The sequence below is a fragment of the Ictalurus punctatus genome, chromosome 4, assembly GCF_001660625.3.
Source record: "Ictalurus punctatus breed USDA103 chromosome 4, Coco_2.0, whole genome shotgun sequence".
In the NCBI taxonomy this organism is placed as follows: Eukaryota; Metazoa; Chordata; class Actinopteri; order Siluriformes; family Ictaluridae; genus Ictalurus; species Ictalurus punctatus.
Window position 1 is genome coordinate 19,528,814 of NC_071284.1, and position 16,478 is coordinate 19,545,291.

Sequence of the window (16,478 nt, forward strand, 5' to 3'; positions counted from 1 at the left end):
TTTTTTTTATGTGTCCTCAGATTGGGCCAATATATGTGAGTCAGTTTTGGTAAAAATATTTCATACCGGTCAAGAGTTATAGGTATTTAAATAAAAGTGGCCACGCCCAATTCGAACATTTTGACATGCCATTGTGAGGTTAAATCAAAAGTTAAACATTTTTCAATAATTATTGAGAATGGGACTCCATAGAATCTTTCTGCACTGTTTTGGCTCAATGTACAGCCTAGGACTAGTTCGCAAAAGTACGTTTTACAGAAAAATTTAAATAAAAATACAATATGGCAGAAAATAATTCATGGCAGAAATGAAATCATAGATATAAGTTTTGTTCGGCTTGACCCAAGGACTATATGATATAAGGCATGTCTGTATAAATCTCTGACAAACAGATCAAAAGTTATGGCCATTTTTGTAATTTTCTTTTGGTTTTGATCACTGTAGTGCCACTGTGTGGCCGATCCGGATGAGATTGGTGTTGACTGGAGGAGTACTACCATCCCTCAGAGTCTCTAGGCCTTATGGTAAGACTAGGTTTTACTGGCCATACTCGTACACAAGTTAATTTTTAATCACAGAAATGTACTTTTACTTTGCTACATTTTGTGCTGTTCCTTCGTTACTGTTAAATGTTAATAAATATATGTAATTTTAATAATTTGTTTATATCACATATAATAAGGTTATGCTGCAGTGGTCTGAATGCGAACGCAACAACCGCTCACTTTTTAGTGGCTCAGTCCTGGAGACGGGGAAGAAGCAAACCTGTCGAAGGATGCAGGGCGCACACACACACACAAACAAACAAAACAAAACAAAAAGAAAAACACACTCACTCTGTCTACACACACAAATTTTCTCTTTTGTTCTGTTCCATAGTTTGTTCTTTTGTTCTCTGTTGTCTTGTTTAAATGCAGATGCTGACAAGTTTATGTTGTTAACATGTTTTTTCTTCTTTTATTGTTACAAAGAAATAGCTAAAATACAAATAAACAGTGCAGGGAGAGGCAGAAAACCCATGAGGGTTTATTTAAAGCCTCCACCTAAACAATGTTAAATTTTCTAAATATTATAAAGATGACTAAATTAACATGTAAAAAATAATACAACTACATCAAAAATAATTATATCAAAACTAAGCAATCAAAACTAATAATAGCAATGCATATATCATAACAAAAAATATGTAAAAATTGGAAATTAAAAATGTGTATAAGTGCAAGAGAGAGAGAATAGTTTGTTTTATTATGTAACCCACTAGGTCATCATCAAATCTAATTATGTTGACCGGTCAAATGTCATTAGCAACCTTATCTAATTAGCTGTCGTTAATGGCCATCACCAACCGTCATTTTCTAATTAGCTGCTGTTAATGGTCATCACCAACTGATGTTCTTAACAGCTGTCATTAATGGTCATCTTCAATCCTAATTATGTTAGAGTTGTATTTCAAAGATAATGTTACATACATTTTGCAGTTATATCAAGTAATCATATTATGTTGAGATATGTACACCAAAGATAACTGCACTTAGATCAAGTAATCATATTATGTAGAGATATGTACACATATGAACAGCACTTAGATCCATACATTATTCTATACGTGTGGACTGCACTTAGATCAAGTAATCATATTATGTAGAGATATGTACACATATGCACTTAGATCCATACATTGTTCTATACATAAGGACTGCACTTAGATCAGGTAATCATATTATGTTGAGACATGTACACATATGGTCAGCACTTTGAGCCTTACATAAACATATATGCCCTTGTCTATAAAAAAGTCAGACACTCAGTTTGGAAAATCAGAAAAGCATCGAAAGAAGTTCCAGACTCTACACTTCAAAACTTCCAGACACCATGGATTTCTCAGCAGGTACATTACATTTACATTTATTCACTTAGCAGACGCTTTTATCCAAAGCGACTTACAAATGAGAAGGATACAAGCAAAGCGATATCAAGCAGAGAACAATACAAGAAGTGCTACCATACAAGATCTATTAATTGAATTCCAGAAGAAGCAAAGTGCAGAGTAGAGGTGTAAATGCATTTTTTATTTTTTATTTTTTTTTTTTTAAAGAGTTTGTTAGGTGTTCATAGAAGAGGTGGGTCTTTAGTTGTTTTTTGAAGATGGTGAGAGATTCTGCGGTCCGGATTGAGATTGGAAGTGCATTCCACCACTGAGGAACAGTTAGTGTGAAGGTTTTGGAAAGGGACCTTGCGCCACGCTGAGTTGGAACTGCTAAACGTCGGTCGCTAATCGATCGCAGATTGCGAGAGGGAACGTAGGCCTTCAGGTGAGAGTTGAGGTGGGGGGGTGCTGTTCCTGACAAGGTCTTGTAGGTGAGCATCAAGGCCTTGAACTTGATGCGGGCAGCTACAGGAAGCCAGTGGAGGGAGATGAAGAGGGGTGTGACATAGGTTCTCTTGGACTGGTTGAAGACGAGGCGTGCTGCAGCATTCTGAATCATCTCAAGGGGTTTGATGGACCTGGCTGGGAGGCCTGAAAGCAGTGAGTTGCAGTAGTCCAGTTTAGAGATAACAAGAGCCTGGACTAGAATCTGTGTAGCCTGTTTGGTGATGTAGGGTCGGATTTTCTTGATGTTGTAAAGGATGAACCTACAGGACCTTGCAGTTGCTAAGATATGGTCTGTAAAAGGTCAATCCGTCATCAAGAATCACCCCAAGGTTCCTGGCCGTCCTGGTTGGCATGAGTGTGAGTGAGCCGAGCTGTACAGTGAGGTTGTGGTTGATTGAGGGACAGGCTGGGATGACGAGAAGCTCAGATTTTGCCAGGTTAAGTTTAAGATGGTTTTCCTTCATCCAGACCGAGATGTCCGAAAGGCAAGCAGAGATGCGTGCATCAGCTGGGTGTCATCAGCATAGCAATGATATGAGAAGCCATGAGACTCAATCACCTGCCCTTGAGATGTGGTGTAGATAGAAAAGAGGAGTGGACCCAGAACTGACCCCTGTGGAACGCCAGTTGTGAGTTGCTGAGTTTCAGAAATACCTCCCCTCCATGATACCTTGAAGGATCTGTCAAAGAGTGGGATTCCACCCAGCGCAGAACCGGTCCAGTGATGCCCAGGCTGGAGAGAGTTGACAGGAGGATCTGGTGGTTCACAGTGTCGAAAGCAGCAGAAAGATCAAGTAGGATGAGGACAGATGATCTAGAGGTTGCTCTTGCTAGTCGTAAGGCTTCATTGACGGAAAGCAGAGCAGTCTCCATGGAGTGGTTGCTCTTGAAGCCAGACTGCTTGGTGTCCAGGAGGTTGTTCTGTGTGAGAAAATTTGAGAGTTGATTAAAAACGGCTCTTTCAAGAGTTTTGGAAAGAAAAGGGAGTAGGGAAACAGGTCTGTAGTTGTCAACTATAGCAGGGTTGAGTGATGGTTTTTTAAGCAGTGGGGTAACCCAGGCTTGCTTAAATGAGGTAGGGTATGTGCCAGTAGAGAGCGATGTGTTAAAGATGTGTGTGAGTGCAGGTAATAGTGTGGGAGAGATGGACTGAAGAAGCTGAGAACGGATAGGGTCAAGAGGACAGGTTGTGGGATGGCTAGAGAGGAGGAGTTTAGAGACATCAGTCTCTGAGAGGAGAGAGAAGGAAGTCAGTTGGGAGTTACCCAGAGGAGGAGTCAGTCTATGCATGTCTGGGGCTGAGAACAGGTTTCTGATTGATGTAACCTTGTTGGTAAAGAAAGTCGCAAAGTCATCTGCAGTGAGAGAAGTAGGGGAAGGGGGAGGAGGGGGACAGAGTAGAGAGGAAAAGGTTTTGAAAAGAGTGTGGGTGTTGGGAGAACTAAGAATCTTGTCTTGGTAGAATGTGGCTTTAGCAATGGAGATGCTATTTGAAAAAGAAGAGGGAAGTGTCTGGTAATTGGTTAGGTCAATTGGGTTGATTCCTTTCAGATGCTCTCAGTTTGGCCCGGTTGTCACGCAGAGCTTCTGAGAGCCAAGGACTAGAGGGTGATGTGCGAGCAGGTCTGGAGGTTAGGGGCATATGCTGTCAAGAGAAGATGTTAGAGTGGAACATAGCATGTCGGTTGCGGTGTTTAGGTCAAGTGAGGAAAGGTGGCTTTCGGAGGGAAGTAAGGTTGTGACAACAGAGGAGAAATGTGAGGGGGAAAGGGAGCGAAGATTGCGACGAAAAGAGATAGAGGGAGGAGACATTGATGGTGGTGAGGGGAGAGAAATAGAGAACTGGATAAAGAAATGGTCAGAGGTGTGGAGAGGAGTAATGAGAAGATTATGTGTGGTGCAATTACGTGTGAGGATGATGTCAAGCTGTTTACCGGCTTTGTGGATTGCTGGTGTGATGAACTGCTTGAGGTCGAATGCGGGAAGGAGAGCAAGAAAGTCACCTGCATGTGGCTTGTCTAGATGAATGTTGAAATCACCAAGGACCAGAAGAGGAGTTCCATCATCTGGGATGGTGGACAGTAGCGTGTCAAATTCATCGATGAACTTCCCCAGTTGACCTGGAAGACGGTAAACAACAAGAAAGTGCATTTTGGCAGGGTCAGTGACTGTAACAGCATGAAATTCAAAGGACGTGTATGAGCAAGAGGGAGAAAGGCAGGTAAATTTCCATGTTTTGGAGAGAAGCAAACCTGTACCACCCCCTCGCCTGTTGGGGTGTGAGGTATGGGAGAAGTTGAAGTTGGAGGCCAGGGCAGCAGGTGTAAGATGTATGTTAAACAAATAAAATAGAATGTTTATGTAATTATCCATTTGATATTGATATAACCCTAACCTTTCTGAGTACAACAATCATTATCCTTATCCACCCATTATGTAATCTGGTACCATACTATATCTAAAATGTAATGTTCAATACACATATTTCAGAGCAAGACTGAACTAAGTTCATCTGATTGTAGTGTCTAGGACAGGGGTGTCCAAACTTTTTGCAAAGAGGGCCAGATTTGGTGAGGTGAAAATGACCATTCAGCCTGACATTCTTTGAACCATTAACATTAAATGCAAATTAATTATTTCATGATTTTTTTTTTTTATTGCAAATGGCATGCATTTCATTTCTTCACACAAAATCACTCTGCCTTTCATATTTGAAGACCACATAAAATGAAGAAAATGTCTGTCAGGAAAAAAAAAAAAACTTTTGGGAAGATTAAACATTTATATTCATTTGAAACATTACATATTCACTATTAAATGCTTACTGTAAACTTCTAAATTCAAAACATGTGAACAGGAAAATAAACAACAGTTATCTTATTCAGAAATAAGAAACATTGAGGGCTATATGACTCCTTGTATCACTCGTTCTTTCATTTTCAATTGACCATCAAAAAACAAAAATATGCTATTTGATTTTGAATCGGATATCAAAAACAAAAGTTCTCATTATTTAAATTTTAGACTCGGATCGAAAATACAAAATGGAAAAATGGGCTGCTGGACAGAATTTGATTTTAATATTTAATTTGTCAGGTTTACAAGACCCAGTTTGATTTTCAACTCAAAAACAAAAGAACAAATGATACACCCGATTAAAAAGACTCAGCGCATATTCAAAACTGTGGTTTTGATCATCACACACCCACAAAAAAAAACAAAACACACACACACACACACACACACACACACACACACACACACACACACACACACACACCACAACACACTGAGATTTTAGAATTTATTCACCTCAGAAGACTAAACAAATAACTTCCCTGCACTAATGTGAAGGGTGATACTGAGATGGCCAGGTCTGGCTCAAAAACTGTGGTTTTGATGCGCAAGATGTCACGCAGGTGAGAGTCACTTAGTCTCGTCCTCACGCGGTTCTTGTTAGTGTTCATAACCGAGGATGTCTTCTCGCACAAGTATGTTGAGCCAAATAAGCTCAGCATTTTCTTAGCAAAAGGTTCGAATCTCTTGGAACCTGCCTTTATCCAGCTGGTCGTAAAAGTTGACAAGAGGGAGCTGTTGGTGCCGACTGTGACACTCGGCGTCACACTGCAGCTCAATGAGCTCCAGCTGCAGCTGCAGGTGTTCTGGAGCGTCATCAGAGTCCACGGAGAAAGAAGAGGAAAAAAGCGTGATCTCCTTTTCAATAGCTGCAAAATCCCGAAAACAGCCACAGTCTATTGGCAAATTAGGCAGACACAGTTGTTTCGTATTTACCTGAAAAAATACTCCAATTTCCACTTGTCATGAAAACGCCAACCCTCGCTGCCAACTTCCCTTTTTTTAGTTACAGTCGCCATTTTAGTAATGTGCTGGAAAGGGTCACACATGGGTCACGCAGCGAGAGTGCAGCCAAAGGGCTACTGCCATCTTCTGGTGAAATATTAAATAGTTTTTTTGTATTTTATACTGTGGTCAACAGTGCTGGCGGGCTGCAAATTATTGATTTTATGACAGAGGCTGCGGGCCGGTGGAAATTTGAACATTTCGCATTTGGCCCCGGGGCCGGACTTTGGACATGCCTGGTATAGGATATCGTATCAAACGAATGCGATTCTAATAGGTAATTAAAAATTGTCTCTTAGATCTGTGTAGTGAGCTGAAAAGGGAACTGTTAAGTTACTAAAAGTATGTTTTATTTGCTTTACTGATTTAAGATAACTGCGTTGTGATTATTTCTGACGATGAGAATCTCGAGACATCTGATCGAGTCTGAGCTCGTAAGTCATAACCTAAAATTATGAATGTTTCATGCTGTAAAGTCTTTCATACGTATTTATATTTTAGTTTATGTCATATTCAGAAGTTGAGGGCATCGTGGCTATCAGTGATTATGACGGAGATATTTCAGGTGAGTCGACATATATTTTACCCTCTATTTGTCCATCACAAAAATAAATAAATAAAATTCTTTCATGTGTTCTGTGACTTATAGATACGAGTGTTGTCGGAAATTTTGATGCAATAGAAGAGCGAGAGGAATTTAACTCGGAAGCCGACATTCAACCCGACCTTGAATTACAGGAGATCTGTACAGCGTCGTGAATTCTTTGAAGCAAAGACTGCTTTATTGGAAAACTTTGTTCAGCTTGATAATACATTTGAATCTTGTCGAGGTACGGAATTTGTCCCTTTACTGTACAACACATTTGAAAATTTGAATAGTTGCCTCACAGTGAACATAAAGTTGATTAGAAAATTGTATGATAGATATGGTGCAGAAACGACCGAAATGCAGTTCGGATACAGTGACTAAAAAAATGAGAACCAAAAATTCTCCATTACCCCATGATTTCTGTTATGATGGAAACCAGAGTTCGTCAAATGGTCCGTTACATCATGATCCGTATACAACCCTGAACCTGTGTTTAACTGAAACGATCAACCATTTGAATGAAACTTTAATTCCGTTACAACAGGTTGTTTGTGAGAGACCTAATCAGAGTACAAATTACAATGTATAAACACACCGATGACACCATACGATATATTTTCTGAATTAAATCAATGTCTGCTAGAGTTACAAAATAACCTAAATGAACACGGTCATTCAGTACAAATAAACCCTAATCTAATCGATGCAGTCAACCAGTTAAATGAACATTTAAGATCGTGAGGCCAGAGCAATACTCAAAATGAAAATCCCAGCCGAAATTCAGGTCAAACTGTATCAAGCACGCCGGTGAGGTCGCACAACATATTTTTCAAATTAAATCAATGTCTGTTAGAGTTATAAAATAACCTAAACAAACAAAGACAATCTATGCAGATAAATCCTTGTTTAATAGATGCGGTGAATCAACTCAATGAAAATATGGCATTATCTCCCGAACACAATATCGTCTCAACTCCACGCTCAGGAACCTAGACCATTATCTTCTCATGATATGATATATGAGCTAAATCAAAGTTTTATAAGGATAAATGATAGTCTGATTAACACATTAGTACAACCATCCGATGGAAAACATTCAATCGCCCGATATCCAAGATTCTCAAATGGAAAACATTCAATTGCCCGATATCCAAGATTCTCAAATGGAAACCAATCAATCGCCCGATATCCAAGTTGAGCAAGATGGTGATGGATTAGATCTTAATATCCAAGATGATCAAGATGGTGATGGATTAGATCCTAATATTAGAATAATTAATCGTGAAAGATTCAACAACACTGAGATTAGGAGAAGATTGAATTTTTCTTTGATCGCTAATGTCGACAGCTTTGCAGATTTTTATAGTTATGTTTTAGACATTTTAAACAGTGTGATTGAAATCGCTAACAATTTAATTTCTGCTGAGGATGCTGCCACCGTTGAAATCAGATGTGATACGATCAATGTTTCATCACGCGTTCAATTAGACAACGGTGTCATCGATTTACATTATTTTCTGACCATGCTTGTAATTCAGAGTAAATGCAAAATTTTTTACTGATAATACCCTTGAAATAGTCGTCCAGATCATCCTACCACCTCGGGGTGGTGGAATTAGAAGAAAAATAGGCCATATATTCAATTCAGAAACCATGCAGAAAAAAATGAAGCATCTATACGTTTTTCACAACAGAGACAACATGTGTTTCACATTGTGCATTACCTAACTTTTGAATCATGAAAAATACGATTTTGAAACCGAACAAATCGCTAGAAAATTATAACATGATGTGGGTTTATCCGTAAACACCGCGGTCAGCTTCGCTGATATATCGAGATTTGAGAGACATTTGAATTGTAAAACCGTAATCCTACACTGTTCTGTCAGCAAAGCCGGTTACTCTTTCTTTCAAAGTAGCAACACTCCCCATGAAAAAACAATTTACTTGTTTTTGCATGACAACCACTATTATGGGGTTAAAAGTATCACCCGACTTTTAGGAAGGACTCATGTTTGTCATTTCTGTCACTCGGGGTTTGACGTTTTATGAAAACATAAATGAGATTATAGCTGCAACGTTTGTCACGATCCTGATTGTCACAAGCACCCTAAGAATGTAACTAAATGCCCAGAGTGTCATAGACTACATAGATCGCAATACTGTTTCAACAGGCATAAAGCAACGATTCAGTCGAGCAAAGGCGGATATTCTATGTGTGAAACAGGATTCTACTGCGGTAAATGTAATCGTGTGATACGGGATAAACCTTCTAATCGTGAGAAACATGAGTGTGCGCACTCGAAATGCATACTCTGTGGCCAAAAATTCGACGAGGATATCGAGCATAGATGTTTTATACAGCGGGCTAGGAAAGAATGTGAAATAAGGATTATGTGTTTTCCGATTTCGAGACTAGACAGGAAACAGGAACTCATGTAGCTAATTTCATATGCTGTATTAATTTTAAGGGAGTGGGTGGCTAAAGGGGATGATTGCGTCAATGCCTTCTTTAAGAAGTTTCGTTGTAATACCTACAACGGTTATATGTTTATCTCGCATAACGCTAGAGGGTTCGATTCATACCTTTTGTTAAACCATTTAGTGAAGGAAAGAATCATGCCCGAAATCATAGCGCAAGGCGGTAAAATTTCGTGTTTCATCGATACAGCGTTTCTCCAGTCCTACATTGATAGTCTATCGTTCTTACCCATGAAGTTTTGCAGCATCCCGAAAGCCATGGGGTTTTCGGAAAGCAAGAAAGGCTATTTTCCCCATTTCTGGAACACCGTAGAACATCAGGATTACGTAGGACCATATCCTGACCCTAAGTTTTACGGTGTAGATGGCATGATGCCTAAGGATAGAGAAGAATTCTTTAAGTGATACAGAATGGTTTCTGACAAAGTCTTTGCTTTCAAGAAAGAGATGGCCGGATACTGTGCGAACGACGTAGACATTTTGAGAAAGGGCTGTTTAGCTTTCTGAGAAGAAATTCTGAAAAGTACCAAGGTCGATCCTTTTAAATGCACAAGGATCGCTTCTGTGTGCATGAAAATCTTTAGAACCAAGTTCCTATATAAAGACACTTTAGCTATTCTGCCACTTGATGATTACATCACCGGACAGAAATCTTTTTCAACACCTTCCATACAATGGCTCAAATACGTCTCTAAAACGCAAAACCTACCCATTCGGCACGTGTTGAACAAAGGTGAAGTGAGGTTTGGTAACTATTACGTAGATGGTTACTGTGAAGATGGGAGAAAACGTAAGGTTTTTGGGTTTCTTGGATGTTTTTATCATGGCTGTGAAAAGTGTTTTCCCTCAATGACCCCGCATCCTCTTAGTTCATCCAATGCTACCTTCGGAGATGTCCATCAAAAATTGATGGAGAAAATTAAGAATTTGCAAGACTCTCTCAATTTGCAAGTTACTCTGTTGTGGGAACACGAGTGGAATGAAATGAAGAAAAACGACAACCGCATGCTAAACTTTCTAAAAGACTTTGACTTTCCTGAGCGTTTAAACCCGCGAGATGCTTTTTACGGCGGTTGAACAAATGCGTTACATTTGCATTATGTAGCTCAGTCCGGTGAGAGAATCGATTATTTCGATTTTACCTCTCTTTACCCATTTGTAAATAAGACAAACACGTACCCGATCGATCTCCCTATCATAATTTTTCGCGACTTCAAACCACTGAAATATTACTTTGGTATCGTCAGAGCAAATGTATTACCGCCTAGGGGTCTGTGGGCACCTGTTCTCCTGTTTCGTGTAAAAAGCTAACTCCTCTTTCCTTTATGTAGAATGTGCGCTGAGCATCAGCTAAAACAATCTGATCATACGGATCAGGAGAGCACTCTTACAGCAACATGGGCTTCTGTCGAAATTGAGAAAGCTGTTGATAAAGGTTACAAAATTCTAAAAGTGTTTGAAGTGTGGCACTTTCCTAAAAGGTCTGATAAACTTTTTACGAGATATATTAAAATGTTCCTCAAGACCAAACAGGAAAGTTCAGGTTATCCATCCTGGGTCATTGATGAATCCTCTAAACGTGAGTACATTTGCAAATATAAGCAGAACGAAGGGATCACGTTTGATCCGAAATGTATCACCGTTAATCCTCCCAAAAGATCCGTGGCTAAACTAGCGCTAAATTCGTTGTGGGGTAAGATGTGTCAAAGACCAGACAGATCAAACACGACCTTAATTTGCGATACTGCCGAGTTTTTACAGTTCATGTTCTCTGATATTTATAATGTGAGCCAGTTCTCTTTTTTGAATGAGGAGGTTGCGATGGTTCAGACAAGAACCAGACAAGAGACTGATTGGTACGCAGACAAGAGACTGATTAAACCGCTGAATGCCGATGTATTCATCGGCATTTTCTCTACAGCGTACGCTAGACTTGAGCTGTAATTTGATGGATCGATTGGATCAGCGTTGTTTGTATTCAGACACCGACAGTGTCATTTTTAAAAGTAAGGAAGGTGACTGGATGCCGCCCTTAAGCGATTACTTGGGTGGTCTTACCAGCGAACTAGATGATGATGATCAAATCGTAGAATTTGTTAGCGCGGGTCCTAAAACCTACGGTTACAAAATCGGAAAAGGAAAAACAACCATGAAAGCTAAAGGCATTACTTTAAATTGTATCAATTCTGAAATTGTCAATTTGAAGTCACTGACAGATCTGCTGGACAAGCAAGTAAAAAATCCGGATCAAACCGGTCAACTCGTAACCACGCATAACCAAATCGTGAGAGATAAAAAGGGGTTTCATTTGACAAACAAAACACAGTTGAAAAGGTTCAGGGTTGTGTACGATAAGCATGTGTTATTACCCGATTTTACAACTCTCCCTTACGGCTATTAAGACTGTTCATGCATATATGTGTATATAGTTTCTGTTGATGTGTTTTGTAATGGAAAATATGAACGTGACTGTTTTTGACGCTAGGAGGCAACTTCCCTTTTCATGTATCGTATGTGGACCGAGTAATAGCAGAAAATCTAATTTTATCAAAATGTTAATGGAAAACTGTAAAGAGGCAATGTCGGTAGTTCCCGAAAGCATTGTCTGGTGTTATACGTGTTGGCAACCTCTGTACGATGAAATGATGACCAGAATAAATATAAAATTTCTTCAAGGAATCCCTGATTCTTTGTGCAATGATGAACTATTTCCTCCCAATAAATAAAACTTGTTGGTAATTGATGACTTGATTTAATCCGCCAGTAAAAACGATGAAGTAGAAAAGGCTTTTACAAAATACACACATCACAGAAATCTGAGTGTCATGTACCTCGTTCAAAACTTGTTTTTTCAACTCAAGACTAGCAGAACAATCAACCTGAACACCAGCTACAAGGTTCTTTTTAAAAACCCTAGGGACAAATTACAGATCAGCATACTGGCTCGTCAAATGTATCCGGGTAACAGCAAGTATTTTTTAGAATGTTTTCTAGACCTTACGGGTATTTATTTCTTGAAAAGGGAAAGTTATTAATCAATCTGGAGGATTTTTTCTGCCTTTGCTCAGTGTAGCCATTCCTTTTATAAGCAGCATAATTGCATCCCACAATTAACATGGAGACCACGGAGAAAATGTATTTAGTACCTCAACATCAGCTCGATAAACTTAGAAACATCACCGCAGAGAAGGAAAGCGTGTCGAAAACAACTTGGACGATGCAATACGAGGTATTTTGTCAAGGAGTTATCTGAACGATTATGATAAGGTGACACTCTACACGTCAGCACTGCAAAAAATTTTAAACTTGCTTAAACTAGGAGAGCAGGAAACCGCTCAACTGGACCTGACCCTACCTAAAATACCAGAAAGCAAAACGGAAGCAGCGGTGACCGAACCGGCCAAAGATGAGATCGTACAAGAGGTGCTCGCTAACATTTCTGCGAGAAACAAAAGAAACGCTTCGAACATTATGGGAAAACTTTTAAAAGCCGGTGCTTCATGGAACGATAATGGTGAATTTATTTTTAAAGGAAACACTATCAAAGGATCACACATGGTGGATTTGCTTAAAAATCTCACGGCTCCTCGACGAGTACCTAACGGACGGAGGCCTTTAGGCCGGAAAGAGTTCTTACAGACAGTAGTCAACCTAAATATACCCTTTTCATCAGTACCTAATGGAGGTGTTTGATGCAAAATATCTCATAAAAAGATCTAAAGATACCACTCACCTTGTTTCCCCACCTAAAAGCAAAGACTATGATTCTGAGCCAGTTTTCAAATCCCCCGTTTTTAACAGTTCTGACTGGTTTGGGTTTTGAAATGACGAGGGACAACAAATGTTATAACGTGTTACCCTTTATTTCAATAAATGAACTTTTGTTTAACAATTTTCTTGTGAAGCGTCGTTATTTAACATTCCGCTACACATGCAAATGAAACATATCTAGAGTTTGCCCGCAGCAAACTGAAGTAAAGTTTTGAACTTGTACAGGGTTATATTTTATTTTGCAACAGTTCTTGTCAAAAAAAAATGAATCGATCGAGGAAAGAGTTCGTTGTCTGAAGGGTTTCTGTACGAGTCAAAAAATTCTCCGGTGGTTTCGTCATTAAGGCATAAAGCTAGTCAGTGCTCACCCGGCATGTGTTTACGATGAACAAAGCAAGAAACTTTCTTAGTGTACTCGTAGGTAGCTCGTCACAGGCCATCACGCCGTGAAATATTTTATTTATTTCAGGACAACTTCTCATAACCTCCGTTTATTCTCTGGTATCCATGCATTACTGGTAATCGATGAACACGTTTCTTCAATTGTTTTTTTCTAAAATACTGTCAAAACTGGCGTACACGATTAGATTCACCATGCTCGGAAGCGGTTGTCGAAATCTGAGTTCCAATCTCATATTTCCCGACTTTATTAATGACAAATGTTGTCAACCTGAATCGTCATCAGGATTCAGGTTGAATGCGAATAAAGTATATCCGTTCAGGTACTCTTCTCTGTTTATTGACAAAGCCTGATCTTTCAGCTGCTTTCCTGATGCTAAAATTAAAGAATGGAATTCCCAGACCACGTTATCGGACTGAAAAACAGGCTGAAATGGTTTTGCAGGATATTGAGGACCGTCTACATAGAGAGCGATACACTCTGTAACGTAATGTTTAAAATTAAAAGGGTTTTTATTGTAAGACCCGCTAAAGGCTTCGTTGTCTACCATCCCAAAGATAATGGTTTTAGGTAAAGGGCTGTTGTGAAAAAATGCGGCTCCCTGCAGCTAGACTGAAGGTCAAACAGACGCTTTCGATCGGGTACTTGGCTGTGGCACTGACAAGTGCTTGCCCGTGACCGATTTTTACAGACGGTGAGACGGTTAGTTTCTTCACAAAAAGAGAAGCGTTGAGTATTTTCAGAAAGAAGTTGTATTTCTTTCCTTCATCAAACAGAATTCAGCTTTGGTATGGGTATGTACTGCTAGATTGAGAAATAAGACGATCCCCGAGCATGACATCCACTTGTGAAAAAAGTGAATCTGCGGGATAGTTAACGACCCAACCTTTGCATTGTTACCTATATTGGAACCGTCGGGGTTCACGATTTTACAGATCAGTTGTAAAAAAGTGTTGTTCATGTCGAGGTAATCCTCCCCGTTTCCAGCCGCGTAGAACTCTAGGGGCCCGTTGTCCGTAAGAGCAGAAAGTGGAAGTATTTCGACATAAGTGTACTTTTCAATACTCGTTTGGGTATAAGGTAATGTGAAAATGTACAATTCTGTCTTGGTACACTCTGAGGATAGACTGTGTAAGAAAGCCATGATGTTAGAAAATCTTCAGTCGCTTTCTCTTGTAAGAGATGGAAGGATGCCTGTTGCCTCTCTGCCTGGTCTTTTTCACACTGGTCTTGATTTTAGTAACCTTAAGCCTTCTATTCGGAATCACGTGTCGACGCCCTGGGAGCCTTTTAGATTTTTTACGCGTAATCAACGCAATCCCCGATCCGTCTTGATTCTGAGTTTGTGTCTTGCTCATAATGTTGCTCACTACGTTGCATACTAAACCTTTAGCCGCTGTTTTTAAATGAGGTTTTGCAATAGCAAACCCCCTTTTGAGGAACGGAACCACCATTCCAAAAAGACCCTTGAACAGCCCTTCCAAACCCGACCCATACATGGTGGGGGCGCTTTGAAAACCCGGAAGACCATTTCCAGCCTGATGGACATAATAATCCACATAGGACTGCGGATGAACGTAGCCCCTGTCCATCATTTAACATATGGAATGAATGTTTAGTGTAAAGGTCTAAAGTGTAGTTTAGCTATAAATTTCCCGTAACTAAAAGGTATAGGCTTGTTCTGATCCGATTTGACTTCGATTACTATATCGGTAATGTGGTTCTGGGTGAGAGGTACGTAATGCAGCTTACTAATGTGTCACTAACTAATTGTGACGACTTTGCTGTTTTCACCCGATATATGTACGCGTCGCAGTAACGGGACAAAACTGTCACCGACTCGTTGATACTCGATAACGTTTGTATATACATACATCGTGTAAAACCCTGCGTGAATATCAGCGGGATTAGGTATATCTGGTTCTCGAGCCGTTATCGGAACACCGGGGTTCATACCGAGCATATATGCTAATTTTCCATTAGCTTTGAACACAAAATGTTTTTGGGACACGATGCATATTATAGTTATAGGTTATAGGTTATCTCTATTCCAAGATCCAATTTCTTCATGTTTTTGTTGATTTCACTAATCAGTTCTTCGATACTTTTATAATATCCTTGAATGATATTAAAGTTACTGATTTGTGTTTTCTTTCCATCCTTCTGGATAATATGACATAGACAGTCTTCCTCTGTTAACGAGTACCAACTCTGGATATATTGAACCTCCGCAAACAAGACTTCCTATATTCCGTTCAAATCAATTGGTTTGGTGAATTTAGTAGTGTAGTGCGCGATCTTATTATTAGGGTAAATATCCAACGACGCGTTGCTTGGAAGGGTCACAAAGAATCCACAGTCTTCCATGGTTTAATGAATATAGATTTCAGTTTTGTTCACGACGATCCTTTTGTTATGTTAACTACGTCTTCGTAATTAAATTACGAATTACGTCTTCGAAATTAAATTTATCGGGCCACCCCACCCATTTCACCAGGCAAACTTTTTCCGGTTTCGGGTCTTTACGGACAAGATTTTCTCAATTTTAAATGCCTTGTCCTTCCCAATAAGGATCTTTTGTAACTCGGGTACATAAAATATTCCCTCGATTTTTTCACCATCATAGTCCTGTAATTTATATACCGGGGGATCTCTCGGTATCTGCTCGGAGATTGTAAAATATTCATCCGTAAAGTTTTGCTTTCTTTTTACACGGGAAATTCTAACGATATCACCGACTTTAAACTTAAATTTTAGTTTCTTTAATGTAGGTGAGAACAGTCCGTAGAGGGTTTTAAATACTCTGAAGGAATTGGCTTCGTTGACCTCGGCGGGTTTCATTTTGATGCTGGAATGGTAATTGTGATTGTACGCTTAAACCAAATCCTGGACTATGTCGGTGTATTTTCTCGTGTTAAAAGTGGTAAAATATCTCCACATCCTGGTCTTTAGCGTTCTGTTGAACCTTTCACACACCGATGCTTTTAGCCCCATACCTGTAG

At 39.5% G+C, this 16,478-nt stretch overlaps 1 long non-coding RNA gene across 1 annotated transcript; it reads right to left on the reverse strand.

The window, feature by feature from the left end:
* Positions 1 to 928: 928 nt before the first annotated feature.
* Positions 929 to 6,277, reverse strand: LOC128629543 (uncharacterized). The gene is made up of 3 exons (XR_008393890.1): positions 5,687 to 6,277; positions 4,309 to 4,494; positions 929 to 3,295 (listed from the first exon to the last, which is right to left on the reverse strand). It is a non-coding gene; the product is annotated as an uncharacterized LOC128629543 (long non-coding RNA).
* Between the last annotated feature and the right edge of the window lie 10,201 nt (positions 6,278 to 16,478).